This window comes from Sus scrofa, chromosome 17 (assembly GCF_000003025.6).
Source record: "Sus scrofa isolate TJ Tabasco breed Duroc chromosome 17, Sscrofa11.1, whole genome shotgun sequence".
In the NCBI taxonomy this organism is placed as follows: Eukaryota; Metazoa; Chordata; class Mammalia; order Artiodactyla; family Suidae; genus Sus; species Sus scrofa.
The window spans coordinates 44946259-44962018 of NC_010459.5; the positions used below are offsets into that span (position 1 = coordinate 44946259).

At 39.9% G+C, this 15760-nt stretch overlaps 1 protein-coding gene across 13 annotated transcripts in view; it reads right to left on the bottom strand.

Moving 5' to 3' along the window:
- The window catches only part of PTPRT (protein tyrosine phosphatase, receptor type T), a 1163284-nt gene that overhangs the window by 228720 nt on the left and 918804 nt on the right, over nt 1-15760 (bottom strand). The window lies entirely within an intron of this gene.

The window sequence follows — 15760 nt, forward strand, 5'->3', positions numbered from 1 at the left end:
TTTTTAATAAATGTTGCCAGGACAAGTAAATAGACATTTGGGTGAAAAAAGATAAAATTAGATATACACTTTACACTGTGCACAAAAATATACACCAAACTCAGAAATCTAAATATAAAAAAAATTTAATCTATAAAAGTTCTAGAAGCAAACATGGCTGATTTCCTTGGTATAAGGAAAGGCTTTTTCACTATGACTCAAAGTCTGGATGTATTTTTTTTTTTAAGTTTGATGCATTTTACTACATTTTTTTTAGTGTGACAAAAACATTATAGTCAAAGTCTAGAAAATTGAAGCATTTATCACAGAGAGTTAATATCTCTGATACATAAACAGCTCTTAAAATTTGAGGGGAAAAAGGTAAAAATCTGGATAGAAAATTGGGCAAAAGATATACACATGTAGTTCAAAAATTATATAAGAATGTCTTCTAAATATATGAACCAATGTTAACTTCATTTTATAAGAGAAAGGGAAATAAAACAATATTGAGATATAATTTCTTATGTGTAACTTAGACAAAAATTAAAGTTAGACCATACAAACTACTGGTGAAGTTGTGGAGAAACACAGAGGTGTAAACATTGCTGGAGGAAATGCAAATTGATTCAATCTTTAAGGAAGAGGATTTAGAAACATCTATCAAAACCTCATATTTGTATTGTACTTTTTCAGTAAAAAATATTTTCATTCATGTAAAAATATCCTGCATATTTATCCACCTTTAGATCCAACAATCCTTCTTCTAGTAATGTTCCCTAAAGACACACCTCCAACAATATGAAAAAAAAAAAATATATATATATGTACACATTACTTTATGGCAGCAATATTGGCAACCGAAAAAAACTGGGAATAATCCATATGTCCACATGTAAGAGTGATTGAATAAATTAAGACATCTATATTACAGAATACTATGCAGCTATAAAAAAGAATGAGGATGATCTGTATGAACTAACATAAAGTGATTTTCAGATACCTATGTTAACTTTTCTGTAAGCAGAAGGGGAAATAAAATATACAGAAAACTTAGTCTTGAAAAAAATTACAAGAAACTAATGACAGTGTTTTCTCATGAGGAATAGTGGAAATGGGGTCTGACGTTGCATTGGAATTGGGGGTATTGCTATGAACTTCTGGATTTAACACATAAATAGATAAAAATATACAAATATATGAATATCTTGTGTTTATGTCCACCGATAGTGCCTAGAAGCAATGGTATCCATTATTGATGACACCCACTAGTTCTCAGATCTTGGTTTCTAAGTATCCTTCCCCACCACAGGGTTGGGACAGAGAAGGCACAATGTATTGTACCAGAAAGAAAATAAGTTTTCATGAACTGATGGGGACATGACAGAAGAACAGAGGTACACTTCCCTCTGTGAAGGCACACTCCTTATATTTGCAGGGCTTGGGCGGAGGGACAAATGGAAGCCATGCACTGTCTATTTAAATATTTAAATTGATAGATCAAGCAAAACCTGCTAAATAAAACATATTCCATCTTTCTACTTTGAAAAATGTATATATATATGTGTGTGTGTGTATATATATATATATGCAATAATCAAAAGATATGTGTATGGTTTTTACATGATTAAAAGTTGGCAAAATGTTTTTTAAAGAAAAAAAGGACATAGGAACCAGTTTAAAGGGGCTCTCAGCAGCTAATGCTCTGGGATAATTTGAGCATTAAAGTAAATAATGATGACAATTGCTTATAACATTGAACAAAATAAGAGTGTGTTTTTACTAGTAGGAATAAATTAGTTTACAATGAGAGAAAGAGAGCTCATTTCACAAAAAGTTGTCAACTAATATATGTAGAAAGAATGATGGAATTAGAAAATCATCCTTTGGTAAACATCTCACTGATAATTGATTTAGACACGAATAATCACATGCTAAAACTAAAGGATAAAATTTTGATGGAGAACAGGATGTTTACATAGAAGTTTATCCCGACAATATACATATATATTAAAAAGAAATAGAATCTTTATGGTGGAGAAAATCTAGGTAGACCACATTTTAAAGCTGATAGGCAAGTAATGGGTTATGCAGCTATCACCTGCCTCCTGATATGATGTACTGAGACGTCAACACCCCTTGAGTGGCACTCCTGCCAAAGAAGCATCAGATTCGTCATGGCTCTAATCAGACAACCCTTTTGTAGAAGGTTAAGGACCATCTACAAAACAACTGGCCTTTAATTTTCAAGACTCAAGGTCATGAAAGCCAATGAAAGATTGCAATACAAGGGATCTAAAGATGTGACAACTAAATGCAACATGTGATCCTGGATAAAATTTAAAAGAATTTTAATGTAAAGGACATAATGGAGACAACTGGCAAAATTGGGGCTGACAGTATTACATCAAATTAATTTTCTGGTAATTGTATTGTAAATGCACATGGAAGCCTTAGGTATAAAGAGGTGACAGATCAATTGATAGTTTGATCAACAAATAGATGGAGCAGAGGGGAGGGGGAGATAGAGAATGAAATGGTAAAGCAAATACGATAAACTGTACGCAGTTAGGGAATTGGGGTGGACAAGTTGTGAAAGCTCTTTATACTCTTGTTGACACTTTTATGTAAGATTGAAATTACCTTGAAAATAAGGAGTTAAAATATTTGCAAGAGCAGAGAGGTAAAAAGATTGGCCACGAATTGATCCTTGTTAACATTGGGTGATGGACATGTAGAAATGAGTCTATTATATAACCTCTTTATTTCTGTACATGTTTGAAATTTTCCACATTAATGGGTTTTTTTTTTTTTTAAGGAGAGAACAATAAATATTTTTCCATATTCTGAATACGTCAAGTTAGTTTGGCCTCAGCTCCCACCACCTTGGTCTAACCTGCCACATCTCTTGCCTGGATGACTGCTATAGCTTCTTATCCACATTATCTACAGCCCTTCTTGACTCTGATAAGTAATGCCTGCCCTCATGAGCCAGATAATCTTTTAATTACCTATGTCAGATCCTACGGGACTCCCTGATTAAAACTCTCCTAGGGTTTCCCAGTGGATTAAGGATCAAATCCCAAATCTTCCCCTTAACCCTTACCTCCCTGCATAAGCCAATGCTGCTATCTCTTCTGACCAGCTTCTTACCACTCTCCTTCTCCCAGGGTGTTATCTTATTCATAATTCCTGGAGATGCTGAATTTATTTCATCCTCAGGACCTTTGTATTTGCTGTCCCCTGTGCCTGGAATGCCTTGAGATCTTGACACCCTCATCATTTGAGTTCTGTTATTTGTCATTCCCTCAAAGTTGCCTTCCCTAATGGTTCCACTCAGTGGCCCCACTCTCTAGTTACCCTCTACCATATCACTCTTTTCTGTTCCTTTTATTTCCCTTTTATTGCTGCACTTGCAGCATATGTATGTTTCCAGACCAAGGATCAAATCCAAATCATAGTTAAGACCCTGAGCTGCTGCAGCGACAATGCCAGATCCTTAACCACTGCACCACATTGGGAACTCCTATATCACTCTTTCCTTTTCTCACCCATCACACGATGAAATTGTTTATCAGTACATTTACTACTTGTCACTTTCCATGCGTCCCACCAGATGGAAAGACCATGAAAGCAACAGACTTGCCCATTTTTTTTTCATTGATGGCATAGTGCCTGGCACTTCTTACATATGCCATGAAAAATGAATGAAGCTAGACATTCAAATTCTGATTTCATTTCTCATTGGTTCAGTGACTTTGGTAAATTCCTTAATATTTCTGAGTCATACTGTCCTCATCTAGACAATGGTAGCACTAGCTTCTGCACATCTCTCTGGGTTGTACAAAATTTGGGGTGCACAAATACCTGAAAGATTCAAAGAAGTATACATGCATGGCTTTTTTATTGCAATAAACTGGTGTCGGGATTATTGACAAGATCTTTTTCCACCTTCTTTAAGAGAATAAATTCTAAGCTTTTAATGTGAAGTCCTGCACTATCTGCTCTCTGCCTCTCTCAGGCCTCCTCTCCATATCCCAGAACCAACCCCACCAGTTCTCCCCAAATGAAGCACAGAACCCTCCATCTCTGGGCCTTTGCCAAGTTGCTCTCTGTGTAGGACACACCCTGTCTCTGCCCTATCCTCTGTGTGGGAAATGCCTACTTATCTTTCAATATGTAGCTAAATGTTACTTTTTCTCTGAGACTTTTCCTAAGCACCTCACTGTCCATTCCATCTCCAGGCTTCCAGCTATATATACCCTGGGTCTTGTGCCAATGTGATTACTGATATGGTTTATAGTACACATTGTTTTCATAATTGTCTTTTCCATTGGACTGTGGGTTCCCTGAGGGTAGGAACTGCATCTTATTTATCTGTGTATCCCCTCCCTGACTCAGAGCAAGGGTGGTTGGGTTTTTAGCATCAGCAACATCATCATCATCATGTCAATATCTCCTTACAGAGGAGAGCATGGCCAACAATGGCACAATTTTGCCAAGTAAACGAATGCAGACCAGGTATGGGAGATGAGGTTTAAGACATGCCTCCATTGAGAACTATGTCTAGATACTCATATTGCAACAGAACAAAGGGTGGGGGAAAATGTATATATGTAAGAATAACTTGATCCCCATGCTGTACAGTGGGAAACAAAAAAAGAAAGACATGCCTCTGACCTCGGGCAAATCACTTCCCACTCTGGGCTCCAGTTTCTTATTCTGCTCAAAGAAAGGAACTGCAAAATCGATAAGCTCCCTTCCAAAACTACATTTCATGCTTCCCATTCCTCAGCACCAGGACTTTGATGGAGCAGCTGTACAAATGATCCCCTAATTGGGATGTCAGAACTGTGGTTCCTCTGAGCCTCCTAGAGAGAGGCTCCGACCTTCCACCAGGGATTGGGGACTCTCAGGTCAAAACCAGCCTCAGCCAGAGCTGTTCTTCATGGCTCCCTGCACAGCTCTTATTTGACCCTAATGATCCCTACTCTCCGTGAGCGATCCTTTGAACTGTAATTACTAATTGATGTTTGTTCAGCCTTTAAAATTCTCAGGTGACAGATGTAATCAAAGGCCAATTTATTATGATAATTGCTATTACTACAGTTCTTCATTATTTGTTGATGTTAACGGCAGGGCCAGCAGGTGTTTGAAGATTGAACTGGGGATTGAGGCTGGCCACCTTGGTGGGAGAAAGAGAAAAATGTGGATGTGAGTATGTGTGTGTGTTATGGGGGTGGGTGGCTAGCATCTTTTAGGGACTCTTGCTGGTCTCAGTCTAGCCAGATTCCACTTTGTGGGGATGAAGCATGGCACTGATGACACAGGACCATCTAAGAACATTTTTCACATGCACAGGTTCAAACCCAGGCCAGTCCCTTGCTTCTGAGATGTGCTTCAGCAAATCATAGCCTGAGTCTTGGTTTGCTCAGCTATTAAATGGTGGTACATGTATCACACCTGCTATGGCTGGAGAATGGGCTTGAAGCAATAAGAGTGGATTTGGGAAGACCAGTTGGAAGGCTATGAGGCAAGAGATGATGGTATTCAGGAGGCTGGTGGCACTGGAGATGAGAAAAGTCTATGACCTCGAGAGAATTTTAGAGTGTAGAACCAGTAGGACTTGGTGACAATTGGATACAGAAGGTGAGGTATATTGGGCAACTCGACTTCTGAGACAGGAAAGACTTAGGAATGTTTTCACAGGTTAGGTATTATTTACATTTTTTTCATACTATTTCCATCAGTCTCTTGTAGGGTTATCTTTTTAAACATCCTTTCAACTTTGTATCTTGATAGAGTTTATGAGTTTGCAAATATGGGCCATGATGTAAAGGAGTTAACTTGACCAAAATTTAGCCTCCAGGAAGGGCCTACAGAAGAATGGTCTCACTTCTGCACCTGTCTTTCCACAAGCACAACATTCCTGACCTTCCTCTGAGATCTCACTCCCTCTCTCTCTCTCCTTGATGCACTCAGCATGTCCGCTGGCATCTTTGCCCACTTTGGACTTCACTGCTTTGGCTTTTCCTTCCGGAATTCCCTCTTCCCCTACCCTATCTCCAGTCTACTCAAATTTGATAAGTTAAAGATGTTTGTGCACCATAGATTTTGCTTTCCTCAGTGACCCCTACATTCTGGCTCATATTTACCACCTATGATTTTTTTTAATTTTAATTCTATGATTTTATTTTTTCCATTATGGTTGATTTACAGTATTTTGTCAATTTCTACTGTACAGCAGTGACCCAGTCATATATATATATATATATATATATATATATATATATGACCAGATATAATTCCCTATGCTACACAGCAGGATCTCATTGCTTATATGCTCCAAATGCAATAATTTGCATCTACTAACCCCAGATCCTAGTCCATCCCACCCCTCCCCCTCCTCCTTGGCAATCACAAGTCTGTTCTCCAAGTCCATGCATTTCTTTTCTGTGGAAAGGTTCATTTGTGCCCTGTATTAGATTCTACCATGATATTCTAATAATGACAGTTGACATTATTGAGGGTTTATGTCCCAACAACCACCATGACAGGTATTTTTTCATGCATCTTTTCATTAAACATTTAAAAATATTTTAATAGAGTTGACATTATGGGCATCAAAGGTTTCCAAAAGAGAATGAGACTCAGAAAGTCTAAATCACTTTCCTAAGGAGTTCCTGTTGTGGCTCAGTAGTAACGAAGCTGGCTAGTATCCATGAGGATGCGGGTTCGATCCCTGGCCTCTCTCAGTGGGATACGGATCTGGTGTTGCCATGAGCTGTGGTGTAGGTTGCAGATTGGCTTAGATCCCACATTGTTGTGGCTGCGGTATAGGCCAGCAGATGCAGCTCCAATTCTACCCTAGCCTGGGAACCTCCATAAGCCACAGGTGCAGCCCTAAAAAGACAATCAATCAATCACTTGCCTAAGATCACACATGGTTAGTGTCAATCTGTGCAAGAGGAAAGATTCCATACTAGGCATATTCCTAAAAAAATGCCAAGGGGAAAGAAACCTTATAAGATCCATTCATCTTATTTAATGGCATTAATTGTTAGCATTAACGCTGTCATACAGCAAAAGAAATAGACAGAATCCTTGAGTATAAATGGCTCTGTTGAATTCCAGTTTAGCATTGTGTCAAACATTGGAGAAGGGATGGATGCAGTATTTCAGCAAAAATATTTTAATATTGACTGGTATCTATTCAAGGCCCCTTTAGTAAGACGGTATATGATAAATCCCCTTTCTAGTGTCTCTGATGAAAAACAGGTATACTTCTTTCTATCCGATAAGAGAAGCTATGCAAACCTGCCATATGCCCCCTTTTTGCCTTGGCTTCCAGGATGCTCGACAGGCACAGGTAATGTTCTATTTCATTAACCACCTATATGACACCTCTGGCACAATGATTCTTGAGCTAATTAAAAGTTTTATTTTAACTGAATATGTATACATATACATTCATATGTGCATACATACATACACAAGCCAAAATATCTACGTGTATGGATGTATATACACATATGTGCTGAATTGGCACACACACATTAGCAACATCTTCACTTGAAAGGTGCCTAGGGATGTGCAAAGACTTATTACACTTATTGCTTACTCCTCACACAGACTCCAGGGAGTTTGGGAGAGCACATTTCAGCCCCATCTGATAGATGGGGAAACCAAAGTTCATTTGGTCAATATTTAGTTCATGAAGCTGTAAAATATCAGAGCCTCTTCTTCAAATCCCAGATCAGTTTCCCAATGCAGAGATTTTTTACACTTTTTCACCCTTTGGGGGCCAGTTGGGTTGAACTGCATGGAGAGCTCCAGTTTGGGAGGGTCTGATGAAGAAGGCAGAAATCCTGCTATGTAGACCCTCAGCCTGTCATTTCCATGAGCCTTTCTGGAGCACTCATGTCTCAAAGGCCCAGGCTGACATGATTATCAGCCATCAACATTTGGGTAACCTTCCTTTCCTTCTCCAAATGAGTTTAAAGTATATTTGCATTGAAAGGAAAATGCTCTCGGTCCCTCAGGTCTCATATCACAATAATAAAATCTGCAGGAACTGTAAGTGAGACAAAAAATAAATTAGCAACCCAGGAGAACTCATCTTGATATTTGTACAAGATGACACTCAGGGAATTTCTCCCTCACCTGGAAAGAGAAGTTTGAGACCTAACAAGCCTTCAACAGAAATTCAGAGCTTCCAAGAGCAAGAGATAGGACTCAAAGCATAGAATGGAAGCTTGGAGGTAGACAAGCCCAAGGGGCTGGGTGATCCCCAGGAGACAGAATCCACCAAGGACAGGAAGGAGGCCCAGGCAGGGAGACGGTAGCATGGAACCCAGGCTCTGGGGACAGATAATAACTGGGAGGGGACATTCAGTAGTCAGAAGCTTTCCAAAGTGGTTACAGAAAGGAGTGATGATAACTCTGGATGCCAAATATCCACTTCTCATTTCTCCTTTGTACAGAACTCATAAAACCTAGAAATATGTCCCTAACATATGACTATGGCAACAAATCAGAAAAAGGATGTGTAGAGGCCTTTGACTCAATTTTCCATTACCTTGGCTCAGCCGTTGATGGGTGGGAGAGAGCTAAGGTTTTCTGAGGCCTCTCAACCACCCTGCATGGTAGACTTTGAAGAACCACCATCTTTCAAAGTGGGACAGTGTCACAGGGAGTGGTGGGCATTTTGTGGACAAAGAAAGACACTGCTAATACCATCCTTCCCTCTGTAGGAAGTAACTGAGACACTATGAGATCCCACAGTGCTTCCAGCAGCACATCCATGCAACTGATTCAATGGAGTTGCCTTATCAGTGAGATCCATCAAGAGGCAGCATGGGTGAAGCATCTTGCTTAGTGTGTGGGATGCAGCAGGTGCTCAATAATAGAAAATTCTCAGGATCTATGATAGAAACTGCACAGGGGCTTCAAGAGTGAGCCTGGGTCGGATGAGAATTTAAAGGAAAAGCTTTGGGCACAATCAGGACATGTGGCTGTCATTAGGGATGTTCTCTAATATCCCACTTCTCTAGGCACATGGCTGGAATGCCCTGCCTCATTCCTTTTGAAGTTAAGCATGACTGCATGACTAGTCTTAGCCAATGGAATGTGAAATTACAGTATCTTTTGTGTGGAAACTTTTGAGAACCAGTGCCTTATTTCTTCCTCTGCTTTGGTGACTATAGAAACACATGTCAAGATGAACGTCCCAGCATCTTGAGTCCCTGAGTAACTAGGATAAACAGAGTGCTCATGCTGATCCACTTTGGACATGTAAAAGTAGTGAAAAATACTTTTTTCTGGTAACACACTGAGATTTCATGGTTGTTACTAGAGCATATAGTAGTCTGTCCTACCCAAGGTAGGAATTTCCTTATAAACTCCCTCATGGGATATCTAAGACCCAAGCCATGTGATCTCCTGTGGGGTCTTAACTAACCCACTTGAGCTTGGGATGCCCACATCTCCTCCTTCCATGGTCCATCTGAGCTTTGTCTCACATGACATGTGAACCGTCACTAAAGTAAAAAGAGAATCAGGAAACGGGGTTGGGAGGGGCAAGATCATGCCCCCAAAAGACAAAAGCAATTACATCAAAAGACTCAACAGGAACAGATACCAGACTTGGAATCATGTATGAAAAATTAACCTAAGAAAAACAAAGCTTGGAGTGGGGCTATAAAGCAACTGAGTCGTAGGTGAGTTAAGGCAGTCAACAGCTGCCACATACACATGGCTCCTGAGGTCCTCCAGAGTTATGAAGTGATGTGGTGTCTATAGGCCAAATTGGCGTATACTAGGTAAAGATGCTTCAACCCTTCCTCCCTCAAGAGTAGAGCTTCAGGAAGCAGCAAAAAGGGGAAGAGAACAAACACTACAACACCTGTGATGGGTGCCTTATATGCATTGTCTCATTTACTCTCCCCACATTTGAGGGAAGTTTGTCATCACACCACACCATACATCTTGAGACATTAAGAAACCAGCTCAAGTTCACACAGCTGGAAAGAGCCATAACTCAAAGCCAAATCTGTCTGACGTGTGACTTTCAGTTCTTTCCATCCCACATTGCCAAAGAAATCCCACCCAGGGGCAAATATTCTTTTACCAGGGCTTGGACATAACTAAATATAGTTTTCTTCCCATTCATTCAGAGACACGGAATTTTCCCTAACCCAGCTCTACATAGGTCATCCCAACTACTACAATATGATTACACTGCAAACACGGAGCCTCATTCAAAATAGCATCTGCCTTCCAACTGCTCTCAAGAGGCAAGTGAGTTCAGGAGCTGGAAGAGGAAGTAAGACATAGAGAATGATCATCCTTCTACTTTCAAGTTCTCTTATTTAGCTCACCATTTGGCAGAGGCACCCTGCAGGGTAAATGTGCCCCCATGTGATGAAAAGGATATGGCAAGGAAAGAGTTTTTTCTCTGCGTAAATAGAACAGGCGCAACAGCATTGCCCAACAAAAGGTGGCTTCTGATGGATATTTGCATGAATTCACCACACTTGTTTTGTATCCAACCGTTAATTATGGTCCTTTCAACTTCACAATCATGGCTAATGGTGGTGGGGATGCAGAGAACAGTAGATTCAGCAGACCTCATTCTGGGAAGAGTGGGAATGAAACAATGCAAAACTGTACCCACCCGCTGTTTATAACCGAGACAGCTACTCTGGGTACCATTTGGAGGGTTTGGGGGAAATCAAGGCTGCCCAGGAGCCTGGAGCTTGGGAAATGAGACAGCTGGGGAAAGTCTTACTGCTACGATGGAAGGAAGGTTCTTTATGGCTCCTCTGTCCCTGGGGAAAACAGCTGAGAGCCACATCTCTCATGCTACACTGAATGGAAATTCAGATGGTACTCACATGTATTTGGTGCCTTTTTAGTACTCACGATCATTTCTCACTTAATCCTCAAAATGACTGTGTGATCTATGTATTACAATTTCAGTTTTGTGACTGAGGAAACGGAGACTCACAGACAACAAGAAACAGTCTGTCCTTTCATTCCTTCATTCCTTCATCAAATGATGACTGAGTACTGTATGTTAAGTACTGTACTGAGTATGGGGGATACAGCAGCAAACAACAGAGTTCTTAACCTCCTAGGGTTCTCAGTCTAATGAGAGAGGCATAATGCACTACCAAAAGAACCCCAAAACAAAACAAAACAACACAAGTGCAATTAAAAGTATGCATAGAATTATGAAGGAAAAAAAACCATGTAAGTAAGATTAACATGTGCGTATTGGTATAAACAACTCTTAGATAATACGGTTGGAAAATTTCCAGAGGATATGACATTGAAGATAAAGCCTGAAAACCGAGAAGGTACTAGTTCTTCAAAGAATGAAGAAGAGAGATTCAGGTAACATGGCAGTGTGACAAAGGGCCTGAAGGGAGAAAAACATTTTGTAATATATGAGAAATAATGCTTTGGAAACTGATCAAGAGAGGAAGGGTAGTTAAAATATAGTAGGCATGGCCTGGCCCAACTATATCTGAAGCACAATGTGAGGTGCCGTGTGCTCCTTTTTAAGGAGGGCATTGGGGAAAAAGAAGTCCGTCTATGAAAGAGCGGAATTCATAGGACAAAGGAATACAGAAATCATGTCCCATGAGAAACAAAGTGATTGCATATTAAATGTCAATGAGAGAAGGCCTGGATAGCTAGCAATTGTCTTTGATACTGCTATATTTTCTCCAAAAGGCTGATACGGTAAAAAAAAAAAAAAAAAAAAAACCAAGTTGATTTGTTCAAATCAATACAAGTGTCCAAGAGTAGAGAGTTAAGGAGACAGAATTTGGCTTTCTAGAAAGAACAAAATTCCAATAATTCTACCTGTTCAGCAAAGGAATTGACTCTTTCCCTCCAAAGAATTGCAGTGGTCAAGCTGAAGCTCTGCAATGCCTTGCCAAGAACACTTTATTAGAGATTTCTGTTGGCTTCTGGTGTACGTTAGATGACACGTCAAAATCATCCAATTCTAAAATGCTATAGCTCTGGAAGATAGTTGGATCCAAAACAAATGGTAACGGTAGGGCCTTGTTCACTACATGGCCTGGATTCTCAGCCCCAAGAACAGTGCTTCAACAGCTAGGACTGCCCTTGTGACCTGTAGGAAAGCATAAATGGATGACTGAGGTATTACTAATCGGATCAAAATTCCCCATGCAAGTGCCTGTGAACAACTCACGCCTCATGAAAGTGCCTGCAAGGACTCTGAGCACCATGTCTCATGATGGACATCATACTTGGATTCCTATAGTGTTTATCAGGATAGATTAAAATATTCCACATTTATATAGTTCACTGTAGAGTTTACACAGTGTCTCTAACCTCATCCTAATAATATCAACACTTAATGAATGACCTCCACATTTCTCAACCTAATGACTAATTGTTTGACATATTATTTCACTTATTAATTTACTTATTTATTTTTGGCCTCTCCCCTACTAGAATGTAAATGCTATAAGGACAGGGATATTTGTGGTCTGTTGGGATTCCTGCTTTATTCCCAATACCTTTTTTGAGGGGGGACGTATAGTCTGTGCTTACTAGATGCTTAATTGATTACTTAATCAATCACACTTAACTCTTTTAATAGCTTAGTTAAAAGTCACACAGTTAATAGGGTTTTGTGTGTAAGCAGTCTGATTGTAAAGGCTGAATGTTTAGCCACTCTGCTAAGCTGAAAAACCATCCTTAATATCCAAAGAATAAACACATCTGGACACTGAAATTCTCTTACCCTATTCTTGAAACATGCAGATAGATTGAAAGCAATGAAATTGATTGACAGTAAATCATTCAACTTTGCCCACGTCCATCCTGCAAAAAATGGTCATTTCTGCTTCTCTTTAATTTTTTTAATGTAATATAACTTTGCCCTAACCTTTTTTTTTAATCTCCCAGTGATATAGATTTGCTGAATTCTGGTTTTTACTTCAGTCAAGACATTTTACCCCTTTTATAAAGGGAACAAAGCATGACTTGAAAAAAAAATCAAATCTAGTGCTTCTGCCTTTTGTCTTGCTTTCTAATTACTGATTTTCATGTTTTCTTTAAGTTCTTTTCTTTTGTTTCTTCCCCCTTCTCTGCAGATTGTTGTTTTCCAGCCTTTCTATGATGACTGGAAGGCTGCCTTCATGTTTAAAAAATGATACTTTTCAGAAATTCTCAATATCAAAAATATACCACCCTGCCAAAAGCGGGAAAATTAGCAGATTTTCATTTACAATCACCAAGTCTCCAGCTCTTTCTGTTTTTGTGGACATAACCATGAATTACAGACCCAGATCACAATTGTTCATGTTTTAAAATAATCAAAATTCCAAGTAATTATTTTAATATTAACCTTTTTGTAACACATTTAGAGCAATTATTTCGCATTAATGTAACGTTTAATTAGTTTCCATGCTCACTGTGGGTCTCTTTATTTCTTATTTCTCTCTTCTTGATTTCTTTATTTTGATTCATTGCTTGGTCAATTGCTCTTTGAATGATTTATTAGAAGCTGGGCATGTGGGCCTCTGGATTGTGAGAATGTCTTTCTGATGCATTTGCACAAAACAACAACTCGGGTGATAAGGAATTTGTGGCTTATGACATTTTCTCCTCAAAAATTCTCCAGGCTTAACCGCATTGTCTGCTGCCTTTTATGACATGGAGCACTCTGAGGGGGCTAAGCACAGATTTGTTAGACTGAAATGACTTCTTTGCTCCTACGTCCCTTTTACCCAACTCGTTTCAGCAAAACTTAATACTACACAGTAATTTGAAATGATGGAGAGTTTTGCTCTTGCTAGAAAAATACAACATTCCAAGTGCCCAGCTCCCACAGATTTTTTTTCTCTCTGTTCCTGTGACTATACCTCAGACACCTGGCAGAAGCTCCTATCTAATTCCATCCTGCTTGTGTTTCTTTACTGAAAATCTTAGTTTCCAGGTGGGTGCATACCTGGTGTGGGATTGAAGGCATGAGTAATTAAATGGCCTTGTCTATCTCGGAAGCCGTAGCAGAAACTGCTTCCTAGATGAGGCAGCTTCAGAGTGGAGTGATGTTTTTCCCAAGGACAATGCCCATCTTTTGAAAATGAGGTCTATTTTTTTAGGGCCACACCTGTGGCATATAGAGGTTCTGAGGCTAGGGGTTAAATCAGAGCTGCAGCTGCCAGCCTATGCCGCAGCCAGAGCAATGCAGGATCTGTGACCTACACCACAGCTTACGGCAAGTCAGATCGTTAACCCACTGAGTGAGGCCAGGGATTGAACCTGTATCCTTGTGGATATTATTCGGGTTCGTAACCCGCTGAGCCACATGGGAACTCTGAGAAGGGGGTCTGTTTTATGACATCTGGGGAGCAAGACCTGCAATAGTCCTCCTGCCTCATCTGTTGTTCTTCTATAGGCCCTACCACGCTCAGTGGAAAAATTCTCTCCTGGGGTCCAGTTTCCAGTTCCTTGGATTCTACAGACTTGGTCTGTTGCTAGGTTTCACATTCTTGGTAGAAGTGTGAGGGAGGGTGAACTACATGCAGCCATGGCTCCTCTTCACAGTATAGAAACCCAGTAGCACCTCTTGATACGTTGTCAAAAGAGTGAAGTTACACCTTCTCTAGGTTGTGCTGAACCTAGAAACTGGCTGATCTGGGAATGCAGAGAACCAAGCACAAGACAGGCCCCCAGCTGCTTCTGGCCATCTTTATGTTTCCTCCTCAACACATCAGAGAGCTCTATGCAGAGGGAAGACCAGATGGACAGGTAGAAGGAAGTCTGGCAGCTTGTTTTTGTGGTTTTCTACTCTCCGTGCAGAATGCTGCTTGAACCAGTAATGAATGCAGAACTGAAATACCAATGTGGAATCTAAATGGGTTTGTGGCTATTTTAAATGTTAATTAGTTTCTCAACCCAGGTTTCTCATAAGGTAATGACTACCATCGACAGACCGGACCATCTTGGCCACCAGCCCCTACACAGGTACTTCTGTTAAGAACCTCAGCAAATCCTGCTTTTGTCTCAGCTTCCCCTTCCCCCATGAGCTTCTATGTCTCAGACACACTATGGAATATGGAGCACACCAGATTTCCTGAAGCTGATAGAAGCTCTTGGAGGGCACACGCTATGCAATCTTAGTATGAACTATAGGGCCCAACATATGTCACTGTTCGTTGTAGATTTGTTGAGTAAAAAATATAGCAACCTGGAATATGTCCACAAAAGCATCCTAGATGCCAAACACTTGGGTAGAAGAGGAACTGAAGATATTTAGCTTACAGAACATAAGACAGATGGGTGTGTGTTTATCAAGGGAAATAGATGGTAGAAAAATTCCTATGTAACTGAAAAAAAAATACCACCTGAGAAGGTGACTGCATTGGTTCTACTGGGACCTGAAAGTATGGATTAAGGGCAATGGGTAGAAGCTACAATAAAAGATTATTTAAGTTGGTACAATAAAGAGCTTTCTTAGTGCCACAGCCCCCACAAAGATCAGCGAAGTTACTACACAAAGAAGTGAGCTCTCTGTCATCGGAAGTATTCAAGAATAAGTACTAGTATCAGTTAATTGCTATATTGTAATGTTAATTGAGGTACATTTTGTATGTATGGGGAGGGACGAATGTACGGGAAGGATGACCTTTCAGATCCTTTCCAGCCCTGTGATTATGTGATGGCTGGTACCCCTCATTAACCAAAAAAATATTTGACATAAAAAAGATTACCTTGTCTTCAGGAGAAAAAAAAA